Source organism: Cicer arietinum, chromosome 6 (genome assembly GCF_000331145.2).
Source record: "Cicer arietinum cultivar CDC Frontier isolate Library 1 chromosome 6, Cicar.CDCFrontier_v2.0, whole genome shotgun sequence".
Classification (NCBI taxonomy): domain Eukaryota; kingdom Viridiplantae; phylum Streptophyta; class Magnoliopsida; order Fabales; family Fabaceae; genus Cicer; species Cicer arietinum.
In genome coordinates, this window is record NC_021165.2 from 24,716,256 (window position 1) to 24,729,627 (window position 13,372).

Below are 13,372 nucleotides of genomic sequence, written 5' to 3' on the forward strand. Positions count from 1 at the left end.
TGGTGTAGTATCATTGAATATGAGATGTATTGAAATTGAAGTCATTTTCAATAGAAAAGATTCATAATGATGAGAATGGTTCAGATATGATGACGAAGGTCTTGCCTTTATCGAAGATGATATGTTGTAGAAAGAATAATGAAATGGTTGATCAGTACCTTCCCACTTGAGTCGTGAGGGGGATATTTGTTGAGTCGTGAGTCGTGACAAAAAGTTAGATCAAAATTTCGTTTGCCTTGAGAGTTTTGTGTAAATAACATTTTTTTAATCTAATTATTATTATTATTATTATTATTATTATTATTATTATTATTATTATTATTATTATTAAAGAAATAAAGAAGGCAGCCGCACATTACCAAGAGAAGAAGGAAAATAATTGACTTCCGGTGGTGGTAAAAAAGTGTATAGCAAACTTGCTCTATTTGATATACAATTTTAGTATGTTATTTTTACCACTGAGTTTGATATTTTAATTTAAGTTTTAAATTATTTTTAGAGTTAATTTGAAATATTCTAAATTAAATTCTACTTACTTAAAGATCTTTTGATTTCTCCTTTTCTGTGCATATATAATTTATTTTTCGTATTATATAAGATATTATGACATTTTATTAGTTTTATTATCATTTTCTCGCTTTATAGGATAATCTAACCTTTTGTCAAAACCAAAAAGGATAATTTTATTTTTCATATAATACTTTTATTATATCTATTGTTCTTTTAACAAGATAATTGAAGAGAGATCGATTAAGGTTTCTGAAATCATTCCTCAAATTTCTTTTAGTGCAACATTTTTGTTTCCTTTCTTGTTATAATATATATTTTTTTTTCTTTTCAAATTTCTCCTTTTGTGTTTGTTGAAATGACTAGGAATTACTCATTTAGTGGGTGCCGTATTTTGAGTAAGAGAATTGTGTATGCCATCGTCAAATTCAATACTCTCTCAACCTTACACATTTATTGTCATCACATGGTGATATTAAAGATTGTGGATCTTGTAGTATTATCGATCGTTGATTATATGTGGAAGAAATTTGTTTGTTTGTTAGCATTATGTTTTTGGTTTAGTAATTTCTCATTAGTTTTTTTAAAGATTTACATTCATCATTGACATTTTTTTTTTACTTTTTTTGTTGAGTTTAATAGGGTTTGAAAATGTTTCAACTGATGATCAATTTAATTGTACGATTTTCATTTTAACAAAATTTATTTTGTTGAAAAAAAAATGTTCTATAATTTGTAAATTTGATTGTGTTTTTATTCTTTTTCTAATTTTTTAATTTTTCTTTGTACCATTTCAATTTTATTTCTATTTTTAATTTTTCACATTGCATTATATTTAAAATTTGTTCAAGTTTTAATTTTCTTAAATTTTTTTCTATTGTGTTATATTTTTTTAAGGCTTAAATATTTGTTTGGTACATGTAATTTAGGTTTTTTTATTTTATTTTTGTCTTTATAATATTTTTGTTTCAAATTCAACCATGTAAATTCAACCATGTAAGTTCAATTTTGTTTTAAAATTGTATTTGTTGTTAGTGACAAATTAAAAAAAAAATATCTATAAATTTTCCATAAAATTCATCTATTAAAACGTTATCCATAAAATTTTCTATTGCATAATCGATTTCATTCTCGTAGAGTATTGCTTGTCCGCATAATTTTTCATATTCTTTACGTATTTTGGTTTTTATATCTATTGGTAATTCAAGTTTCCATATACATCTTAATTTTTTATAATTTTTTTTTCTTTTCAATCATATAAAATTATATTATGATTAAATTATTATTATTTTTATTTCTTTTTATTTTACAATAAATTCAACAATGCTAATTTTTGTTTTTTCTTAGTTCTCGAATTTTATTAATATGTTTTCTTCTTTTATAAGTAATTTTTCTATCATTTACCTATTTCCTTCACTAATACACCCTTTAATACATTCTTCTAATTGTTTTGAATAATATTTAATATTTTTCTAACTACTTATTTTCCTAATTCTAATCAATACAGATAGTCTCTTCCTTTCTAAGTTATTCATATTCTATATTTTAAACATTTTGTTAGATCTTTTGCTTGATTTGATAATTTGTCCATATCATTTTCCTCAACTTTTTCTGGTTCATACAATCAAAGTGGTTTTGCTATTTGAGTTTTTAATTATGATATCTTTGATTTGCTTATAAACGTATCTAGTTTTGTTATGGATGAACCCTCTAAGTATGATCAGATATGTCTATTCAATTATGCATTATAATTATTATGCTCATTTGTTTTGTTTTAAAAATTAGTTTAAAATTATTATCTTATAAAATGGAAAAGAAAAAAAAACGATATAGAACACTTGCATATTACGGAAGAAGATGGAAATTATGAAGGTAGTATTTTAATAGATCCAAACTTTATTTTAGAAAATACAAAAGGAATATTTAGACTTAACAAAAGATGCAAGTATAAAAGGGAAAGAAAGAATTGGAGGAATAATGAAAAGATTCAATGAAAAGATCAATCATCGAAAGTTACAATAGTAATCATGCTTGTGAAGAGGGTGACAAAAGAGATCGATGCAATAGTAGAAGAGTGGTGTTACTTTTATGACATCATGTAAGAATTCTTAATATATACGCAAGCTCTTATATAATAGTTTGAATAGTATTGGGACCTTTTGCGTTAGTTGAACAAAGTTGTGTTAAAAATAAACTTCTTTTTGTGAGAGTTTTATTTGACCTCCTTATGTTAAGATTATAATGTTAAATTCTTTTCTTAAATTTACTTTATCCATTATCAATAAAAATAACTTATTCCTATATTTGTATTTATTTATCACCACACTCAATTAACCAAACTCAAATTTATTTTAAATTATGATCGATATATATTCATTTATTTAATTTTTGTTTTTATCAACTGCATATGTTACTATATAACTATAAATTAATAAATAAATAAAATAATAAGTATATAACTATAGTTAACAATGATAAATATAGAAGGGAGGAAGATGAAAAGAGGAGGATGACAAAGAACATTAGGGTTTCATAAATCAAATGAATAAAAAGTTTAGTGCGATAGGGTTACAATATATATATATATATATATATATATATATATATATATATCTCTTACTACTATAGTATTGAAATATGATTCAAATACAGAAGACAATATATCTGCATAGGTGACTCCATCCATCACATAAGGCTACATTTGATTAAAATTTGATACTTTCAATCTAATGTACAAGTTTTAAATTTTAAACATTTGATTCAAAAAATTGATAACATTAAAACAGAGACATATAGAATACATTCAACATGCAATTGATTCTAAAAGAGCGAGTGTTATAGGAAAATTGAAAGAAACAACTAGACATTATATATATATATATAATAGAATAGAATAGAATAAAAAAGTCTAAAATAGCCTTAATACTAATATATAATAACATTATTTAATATCTCTCTTCAAACTTACGATACATTAACATGGAATATCAAGAGTTTGTTAACCAAAAAACGAAAATGTTTAATGAAATGCATCTTTGTGAATAAATCAACAATCTGTAAGGAAGACGAGACAAACAGTAGAGTAATGGTTCCATGGTGAAGATGATGACGAGTAAGATGACAATCAATCTCAATGTGCTTGGTGCGTTCAACAAAGACCGAGTTATGAGCAATTTAAATAAAACCTTTGTTATCGCAGTGCATTAGAGTTGGCTCAGAAAGAGAGATGCTCATATAAGATACAATTCAACGCAACCACATTATTTCAACAGTAGTGGATGTCATAGCACGGTACTCAACTTCTGTAGAAGAGAGATAAACAATGTCTTGTTTCTTACTCTTCCAAGAAACAAGATAGTCTCCATGAAAGATACATAATCTTGTGGTGGACTTACGATCTTGGTGTCACAAACCCAATTAGCATTATAATAAGCATATAACTCCAATGAGGACGACGACAGAAAGATAAGGCTCTGAAATTGAGTTCCTCGAAGATAACAAAGAACAACTGCCCAATGTACTATAGTGGGAGATACAACAAACTGACAAAACAACATGAATAACATAAACAATATCAAGTCTGGTAATCGTAAGATACACAATGCTGCTAACCAAAGTACAGTACAAAGTGAGATCTGGTAAAGAAACACCATTTGAGGCAACATATTTCATATTCAACTCAAGAAGAGTATATGTTGCTCTATTATCAGAAAGACGAGCATGTTCAAGAATGTTGACAATGTACTTTAATTGAGAAAGAAGGTAGCCTTTAGGAGAGTAAGCAACTTCAATCCCCAAGAAATAGCGAAGAGTTCTCAAGTCCTTATTCTCAATATGCTTGCCTAACTACAATTTCAACTCCTTGATTCCACTATCATCATCACCTGTAATAGTCATATCATCAACATACAAAGAAAGTATAATGCGACCAAAAGTAGTAGACCTTATAAACAATGCAGAATCATGTTCACTGGAGCGGAAACCAAGAAAAGTGATCACAATACAGAATTTCTCAAACCAAGCTCAATGAGCCTATTTAAGACTATAGAAAACCTTTTTTTAACTTACACACTTCCCTATAATTATGTGAAACTCATTGTGGAGGGACAATATAGACTTCGTCATGAAGCTCGCCATTTAAAAAACATTTTTGATATCCATTTGGAAAATATGCCATTGAAGAATAGATGCAACAACAATAAGAGTACGAATAGTGGTCATCTTGGCTACATGAGTAAAAGTTTCTTCATAATCTATATCATATTGTTGAGAGAATCCCTTAGCAACAAGACGTATTTTATAGAGCTCAACCAGCCCATTAGACTTAGTTTCGATCTTGTATATCCAACGAAACCCAATAGTACGCTTTCAAGGAAGAAGATGTATTAATTCCTAAGTATTTGTTTTGTGCAATGTAGAGAGTTCTTCTGCCATAGCTTGCTGCCAAAGAATATCAAGAATAACCTCTTTATAAGACGAGAACTCAGACAAATTGTGAATATAGATTACAAAAGAAGCAAACGAAGCTGAATAATTGGAATAGACAAAATTAGGTAAATGAGTATACTTATTATGACGAGAGGGGTGACGAGGAGACGTAGACGGAGGATCAACAATCGCATGAGGTGGTTGAACAAAAAGGGGGACAAGAGGGATGTCATCATGTGGAGTAGTACTATTTTTCCTGCAATTTTCAACATTACAATCACTAGAAGTATTATCATTAGAACCAAATGGATCAATATGGGTTAATTCTGAACTCTTAATAATTTGATAATCATAGCAACATAATAAAAAGGGATGTGCTCAAGAAAAACAACATTACAAGAAACATATAGTTTTCTTGCATGAGAATCATAACAATGATAACCCTTTTGACTATCCTCATAACCAAGAAAAACGCACATGGTAGACCGAGAAGACAACTTACTGCGCTCTACCTTTGGCCGAAGAACAAAACAAGTAGAACCATAGACTTTTAGAGTTAGAAGTATATAATTTTTCAAAGGGAGACAAACCTGATATGACAGACGACGAAGTTCTATTAATAGCATGAACAGCTGTAAGAACTGCTTCCCCCTAAAACTCACTGGGAACCGAAGCAGACAACAAAAGGGAATTAACAGTCTCAATAATATGATGATGTTTCCTTTTAGAACTCCATTATGTTGAAGAGTATCGGTACAAGATGTCTGATGGAGGGTGTCATCATAAGTTAGTAATTCAAAGAATTTATTAGAGATGTATTCACCACCTAAATCACATCGAAAACATTTTATAATAGCATTATGTTGAGTCTTTACCATGGCACGAAACATATGATAAATGTTAAAAAATTCAGATGGATTTTTCATAAGATAAACTCAATAATAACGAGTGTAATCATCAATAAACAAAACACAATATCTAGATCCACCTTTGGTGAGAACCGATGAAGAATCCCAAACATCAGAGTGAACTAAATCAAAAGGCGCATATGAAACATAAACACTTTTACTAAACGGAAAAGCAGGACATTTAGCAAGTTTACAACCACAACAACTTCAAATATCATTGGTTTGTAACTTTCCTAAAGCTACAGTATAAGCCAAATATTTTAATCTAGAAGTTGATACATGTCCAAGGCGAGAATGCCATAAATAAAAACTAGAAGACGAAGAATTCAAGCGAAAACTAGATATTAAATCAGCTATAGTTGTTGAGGTTGTAATATCTGGGACTCACATGTCATCTAAAACATAAAGTCGCCTCTTTCTATGGTCTGTCCTAATCAGCCTACCGCAATGTGGATCATGCACACAACAAGAAGTGAAAGAAAAAATAACGGAATAACCGAAATCACATATTTGATTAATAGAAGCAAGCCTCAAAGTGCGGTTAGGAATATAATAAACATCATAAAAAGACAAGTTAGGTGTGGAGATAGAAACAATTCCTACAAATGACATAGGAGTACCATTATCAGTCATAACAGACACATACGAGGCAAGATTAACATATACAAAAGATTTATCATCATATATCATATGGTGATATGCTCCAAAATCAAGAATCCATATGGAAAGAGGTATACCTGACAAACTAGAGGAGTTCAAACCTTTAGACGATGTGGCAGACATTGTTGGAACCAAGTTGATTTTACATTTAGAGTTTTGATGTTAACAAAAGTATTTTATGAGAATAATATATTTAACTTCAAATAGTATGAAAGAAGATTCATGTTTTTGAAGAAAATCTAAAATAAGATTTGATTCAAATTTATAATTGAAGAAAATCTAAAATAAGATTTGATTTCAAATTATAATTAATGAAAATCTAAAATAAGATTTGATTCAAATTTATAATTGAAGAAAATTTAAAATAAGATTTTATTCAAATTTATAATTGACGAAAATCCAAAATAAAATTTGATTCATATTTATAAGCTTTTTGACTAAGTTGAGATTTGAAGAATATTTGATCAACATTTGATGAAGATTTGAAGAAGATTTTATTTAAAGAATTTACAAATTCAATCTATCCAAAATAGGAACAGAATCAATATGAATAATTTACAAACTCAATCTACTCAAAATAAGAACATAATCAATCTGAAGAAATTATAAACTCAATATGAACAAGATACAATTCAGAATTAAACAAGTTGGAAGTCCAAAGTTTCACTATAAATAGACATTCGAGGCTGAAGGAGAAAAACATCGAAAAACATAAAAGAGTATAAGAACTCAAGCTCAAAGTTCTCAATTCATCTTAGAGTTCAACGAGAGAAACACTTGTTCAGGTTATAAATATTTTCTAAGTGTTCTTTTCTTAGAGTGTGAGAGTTATTATTATTTTCAGCTTTGTTAGAAGCAACTATTTAGGTTCCAATCTTTTGTATCCAACCCGATAGTGGTTTAGTTCCTTCTTTAATCTGGGTTTATCAGGTTGTTAGGAGAAGACTTGGCTTGTAGGGTCAATGTGGTTAGTTCATCAAAAGTCTGAGGTTGTCAGGTTGTTTGGGAAGACTGGCTTGGAGGGTTAGGTGCTTTGTAATTCAAGGTATTTGAATTAGTGGATTAAAGCCTTCTGAATGAAGGGACATGATGTAGCCAAGTAAGTGGTGAACCAAGATAAATATATGTGTAAAATTAATTATTCTTTCATTGTTTATTGTTGTTGAATCTGATTGCTTTTTATCTGAGTAATTCATAAAAACCAACCAACCTTCATCAAATTAGCAAAAAGTTATCAACTTTATCAAACACAATTCAACTCCCTTCTCGTGTTTGCACCTTCAAAATGGCATGTCATTTAGTGCCAAGAAGTTTTTGAAGTTGTTCTACAATATCAGATATTTGGGAAACAGTCTTAGATGAGTATAGATAACTAGACCTAGAGCCAATGGTAGGAGTATCATAAGCAACAACATTTGGACGATGATCCCCTAAAATTCTTCTTATGTGCTCTCCCTAATTTCGGATAATGTTCTTTTGAATGGCCTTTTTCTTTGCCAAAAGCACATGCATCATTACCAAATCCAACCCTCCTTTGAGATTTTCCTTTTGAATAAGAGCAATAAAAACATATGGAGGAGTTGATATAATTCTCTTATTGGTCTTAGTGGAGTAGGTCTTAAGTCTGATTTCTTCTGCCAACAATTCACTAACTACTGATTCAATATTATGAAAAGGGGAACGATGCAAAATACCCCCCCCCCCCTAGAAGGCCCACAAAATGATCACGAAGATCCATCAGGAAAAAAAAAAAAGAACCAGACGTTGCTCCTCTCTCTGATCAATGTATGCTTTGACAGCTTTTACCTCAGTTGAGTCCATAAGAGCCAATTGGTCCCACAAATTAGTCATTGCGAAATAGAATTCATGAATAGTCATATTGTTATGCTTAAGGGCCTTAATATTGCTTTTAAACTGATAACATTTTGCAAAGTTAGACTGAACATACAAACATTTCAAGTGATCCCAAATCTGTTTAGCAATATCATATTTTGCTAGTTGCACTCCTTAGGCAACTTAACATAATTATTAATTCAAGTAATGGTTTTTGAATTAATAACATTTCATGTTTTTAAATCTTTTACATATTTAGCTTCATCCTTTTTATATGTAGGCTTAACAGAAGTTCCAAAGTATAACCCCACCTATCTTTACCAATCAAAACTTTTTTTATCACATAACTCCAATAAGAGTAATTTTGTCCATTGAGGTGAACACTAACAACTTGAAGAGAATCATCGTTAGCACCAACCATAACAAATTATAAAAGAAAAATAAAACAAAAATTTATCGTTGAGACAAAATAAATTAGGGATAACCTATCAATAGCAGAGTCAACAAAAAACCAAACAAAATTGTGTTGGAAAAATAGTAGAACCACGCTCGAAAAAAAAAAAAAAAGAGAATTGTACTAGAGACAAAAGAGTAGAATCGCGCAAGAAACAGACATGTAGAATCAAGTCGGAAACAGAGGAAGCAAATCGATGTCGGTCGCAAAAGGAGTAGCATAAAATCAACCAAGCTCTTTGATACCATGTTAACAATGATAAATAAAGAAATGAGGAAGATGAAGAGAGGAGGAAGACAAAGAACCCACTAGATTTCATAAACTAAATGAACAAAAAGTGTGATAGAGTTACAATAATTATATATACAAGAGAATAAAAAAATCTAAAATATTCTTACTACTAATATATAATAATATTATCTTAACTATAACTATATATCATACTTAAATGTTTTGTTTATACATAAGATTTTAAGAACGAGTTAGAATAATTTTCTAATAATAATGAAAAAACAAAGTGATATTGAACATTTACAAATTACAAAGGAAAATGGAAATTATAAGGAAAGTATTTTATTACATATAACTTTATTTTTTACAAAAATAAGACTGAGATTTAAAAAAAAAAGGAAATTAGAGGATTATTAATTTTTTTAATAATAAATAATATATTATAAAAACATAATTAAAGAAATACCAACACACAAAGCAGATGTCCAAAGACATACTTATACATAATTATTAAATAAAAAACATATAGAGAGAATAAAATAGAAATGTAATTATAGTAGATGTAAGATAAAGATATATTCATATAGAAAAGTAATACAAATATGGATCAACAAAAATATAATGGGTACCTCACACAGATCGACTAACTAAAAAATTTTAAACCAAAGAATTTTATTGCACATCCAATATTTTTAGTTTGAAAAAATTATTATTTTTAATTGTTTAAATTATATATTTCCTTACCTCACCATAATTTATATTTTTTGTACTCTATTACAAATATGGAAATTAACCAAATATCTAAACATCTACTTTTATGATGAAAGTTTTAGTAAGTAAAAAATTATTATATAGAAAGTAAGTATATTAACTTACTAATTGACTTCCTAAACAAAAAAAAAAAATTCTACCAATCGATCAAACCGGGGGTTTCTACATTAATGTAAAGTTCTCCTCCAAAAACTTGAATAATACAACAACAATTAATTTTTAGAGTAATTAAAATGGTGTCCATATGTATAGTAAATGAGATGACATATACCACAACTTGAACTACACCATTCCATTTGAACAAAATAACACTTAGTACTAAACTTGATTCATACCTAACTAACACATGCTATAATATGCTATAATATGGAATTGGGTTGATTCCACAATTGATGAAGAATTTATTAAGTGATTTCTTCATATAAAGTAACAAATGAAAGAAGAAAAAGAATTGAAGAAAAGTTAGATTAAGAAGATTAATAAGCTAATTAGAAACTGCCACAATAATAAAGAAGTCATTGATAAGATTCAAGTAAGTTCTAAATCAAGAATTTAAAAAGAATACATATCTTACTTAATATTCTCCTTTAAGAGAAAACTTTAATTGATTTCAAACTTGTTTCAATTAAGTTACAAATGAATATTTATAATAATATTATCTCTAAATCTAAACGAGTCATGACACTATTCTTTAACCTATTTTGGGCTTCCATTATATTCTTCTATAATAAATTAAACTTCAGGAAGCAAAGTATTTTCACTTATATATTAATTAAATCTAAACTAAAACTATTACAATTTCAAATTAAAACAAACTAAAAATTATTACAAATCAAGTTAAAATACATAAAATTCATCCTAATTTATTAAAATATAAATCATTTTGATGCTTTTGAAATTTTTATCGTGTTACTACGTTGAGATTGCTAATCTCAAAGTTTGCACTAGTTCATCCAATTTAATATTGTATCCATCATCCATCTGCAGTATATATATTCATAGCAAGTCAAAACCTCATGTTAACTTCATTTAATACATGAATGCATCTAATTAGTAAAAAAATGTTCAATAATTACATAGTCAAATTAAGTATAAACTGGCATATGTATTCTTTGCGAAGTTTATGAAGGACGGAATTAATATTTTTAAGTTAAAAAAAATTAAAAAAAAAACATAGAAAAATAAAAAAATTAAATTAGAAACAAATAAATTAGATCAAAATTATAAATAAAAAAGAATCTTTTAATTCGGTCTCTAATCAAATTTAGTGACGAGAGAATTAAAAATGAACTCATTTTTTCTAAATTTTAAATTTTTATCACTAATTCTTTTTTTTCTTTTTTTTTTCTAGGTAGTAGTGATCAATTAAGCAGGTCCAATAAAACAAGTCTTTGTTTCGTTTTCCCTTCGGATATTGTTCCACATCTCCTTTTGGATTTGGGCCTGTGTTTTCTTAAACGAACTTCTAAAGAAAAACATACCTCAAAATCAAGAACATTTTACCCTATACCCCCACTATTATATTTATACCCTATAATTTTAAAAAAAGATGTCAACTTTATTCTTGAAATTTTTTATTATTTTACGAATTTAAATTATTTTTTTTCTATCCAAAGATTTTCAAAAAATTTAGGGGTTCCAAGTTTTTCGAAATAAGTGTGTACCGGAAAATTTAAAAAAAGTTTTCCATAATATAACTTTTGTATCGGAAAACTTAGGGTTTCCGATTTTCCAGTACATAATATTATTTTTTTCAAAATATTTAATTTGTAAACTACCGAAAAACTTGGAGGTTTCAAGTTTTTCGGAACAAGTTATGAACCAAAAAATGTGAAAAAATATTTTTGGTACAGTTCATTTATTTTTGAAAGAAAAAAAAAATTTATATTTCCGGAAAACTTAGGGTTTTCGTTTTGTGGTACAAAACAACTTTTGTTTTTGAAAAAAAAAATCATTTTTAAATTTCTGGAAAATGGGAGTTCATATTTTCCGGAACAAGATGTGTATTAGAAAATTTGAAAAAAGCTTTTCGAAATATAATTTATGTACCGAAAAACTTGAAGTTTCAAGTTTTCCGTTACATAATATTTTTTTTTTTTGAAAAAAATTTAATTTTTAAACTATTGAAAAACTTGGGAGTTTCAAATTTTTCGGTACAGAATAACATTGTACCGGAAAACTTAAAAAAAAATTTCTGAAAATAAAAGAAAATTTTGACACTCATTTGTGTATTAAAAACTAATGATATTGTGAGTGAAAATAAAAACTTTTAATATTTACATGAGAATAAAAATGTCATTTCATAACATTTGTGGAGGTAGAACTATAATATGAGAGGTTTAGAGTATAATTTTCCAAAATCAATTATAGACCCAAATGGGAAAATATATCATGTACAACAGCTTGAAACAGGAATTGGAGAATTTCACCAATCCATGTTTCAGGTGGGCTAAGCCCATATCTAAACTAGGGTATGGGCTACACAATTGCCCTCCCTTTTAACATGATTGTAAACAAGATAGATGAAAAATCATGTAAATTTTGAGTAAGAAAATAATATCCCTCTAATAATAATAATTTATAGATTAAAAAAAAAAATATTCAAGTTGGTCGGACTTCAAATATTTACCCAAAAACTTAATTCAGTAAGTATATGAGTTATTTCACTTATATATCTCTCAATATTTATTTTTTCAATCAATGTAAGACTTTTTAAATCACACATTTGACACGTACACAATTTCCATTAATATTAATAATTGATCTTGGCATATTTTTTAATAATATATATAGATGAAACTTATCAAATGAGAGTTCTTATAATGAGAGTGTGAGATGAATAAATCTTACTAATTGATTAAATAGTAAATGGTTAAAATTAAAAGTCACGTGACTTTTTAAGTGATCATGTGACTCTTTTAATTATAACTATTTATGTATGTATAACTGAATCTTCAAAGATTTTTTTTCGTGAGACAATATTATGTACCTGGGCAATGATGGTGATGTCAAGATTGGATTTTCCAAATCGCAAGACACTACTATTGACTAATGAGAGATGAAGATTTTCAAGGTGGGTAAGTATTTTGAGCATGACATCCTTTTGTTTCTCACAGTGGATTATGATGAGAATTTCTTTTTGTAACACTCTTGCTTTGACCTCAGGAAGAATATTACTTGTTGTTCCACAATTGTAGTCATGTGACTTCATTTTGCAAGAAGTAGTGTCTTTGTTGCTACAAATGTTGTTCGATCCAACTTCTTGTTCTAGCTCTCTCACACGTTCTTGAAGTTGTTTCACATAGTTTTTGACTTTCTCAATGATCGAACTATCATCCATCTACAAATTAAAATGGAAAAATTAATTTCAAATTAGTGGGTATTAATTTCTCTGTGAAAGAATTTTTCAGTTGTACTATTTAATTAATATTATGTACAGTACATTTCAAAATATGAATTTCATTTTTACATTTATGATAGTAAAAAATATATCAATAATTAAAATGAATATTTTAATAAAATAATTATTATATTATTTCTATTCATTGCATTTTTTAATATATATATATATATATATATA

General features: G+C 27.6%; 1 long non-coding RNA gene across 1 annotated transcript; it reads right to left on the minus strand.

Moving 5' to 3' along the window:
- Positions 1 to 4,397: 4,397 nt before the first annotated feature.
- On the minus strand, positions 4,398 to 6,818 carry LOC113784635 (uncharacterized). The gene is made up of 3 exons (XR_012163429.1): positions 5,526 to 6,818; positions 5,075 to 5,191; positions 4,398 to 4,947 (listed from the first exon to the last, which is right to left on the minus strand). It is a non-coding gene; the product is annotated as an uncharacterized lncRNA (long non-coding RNA).
- Between the last annotated feature and the right edge of the window lie 6,554 nt (positions 6,819 to 13,372).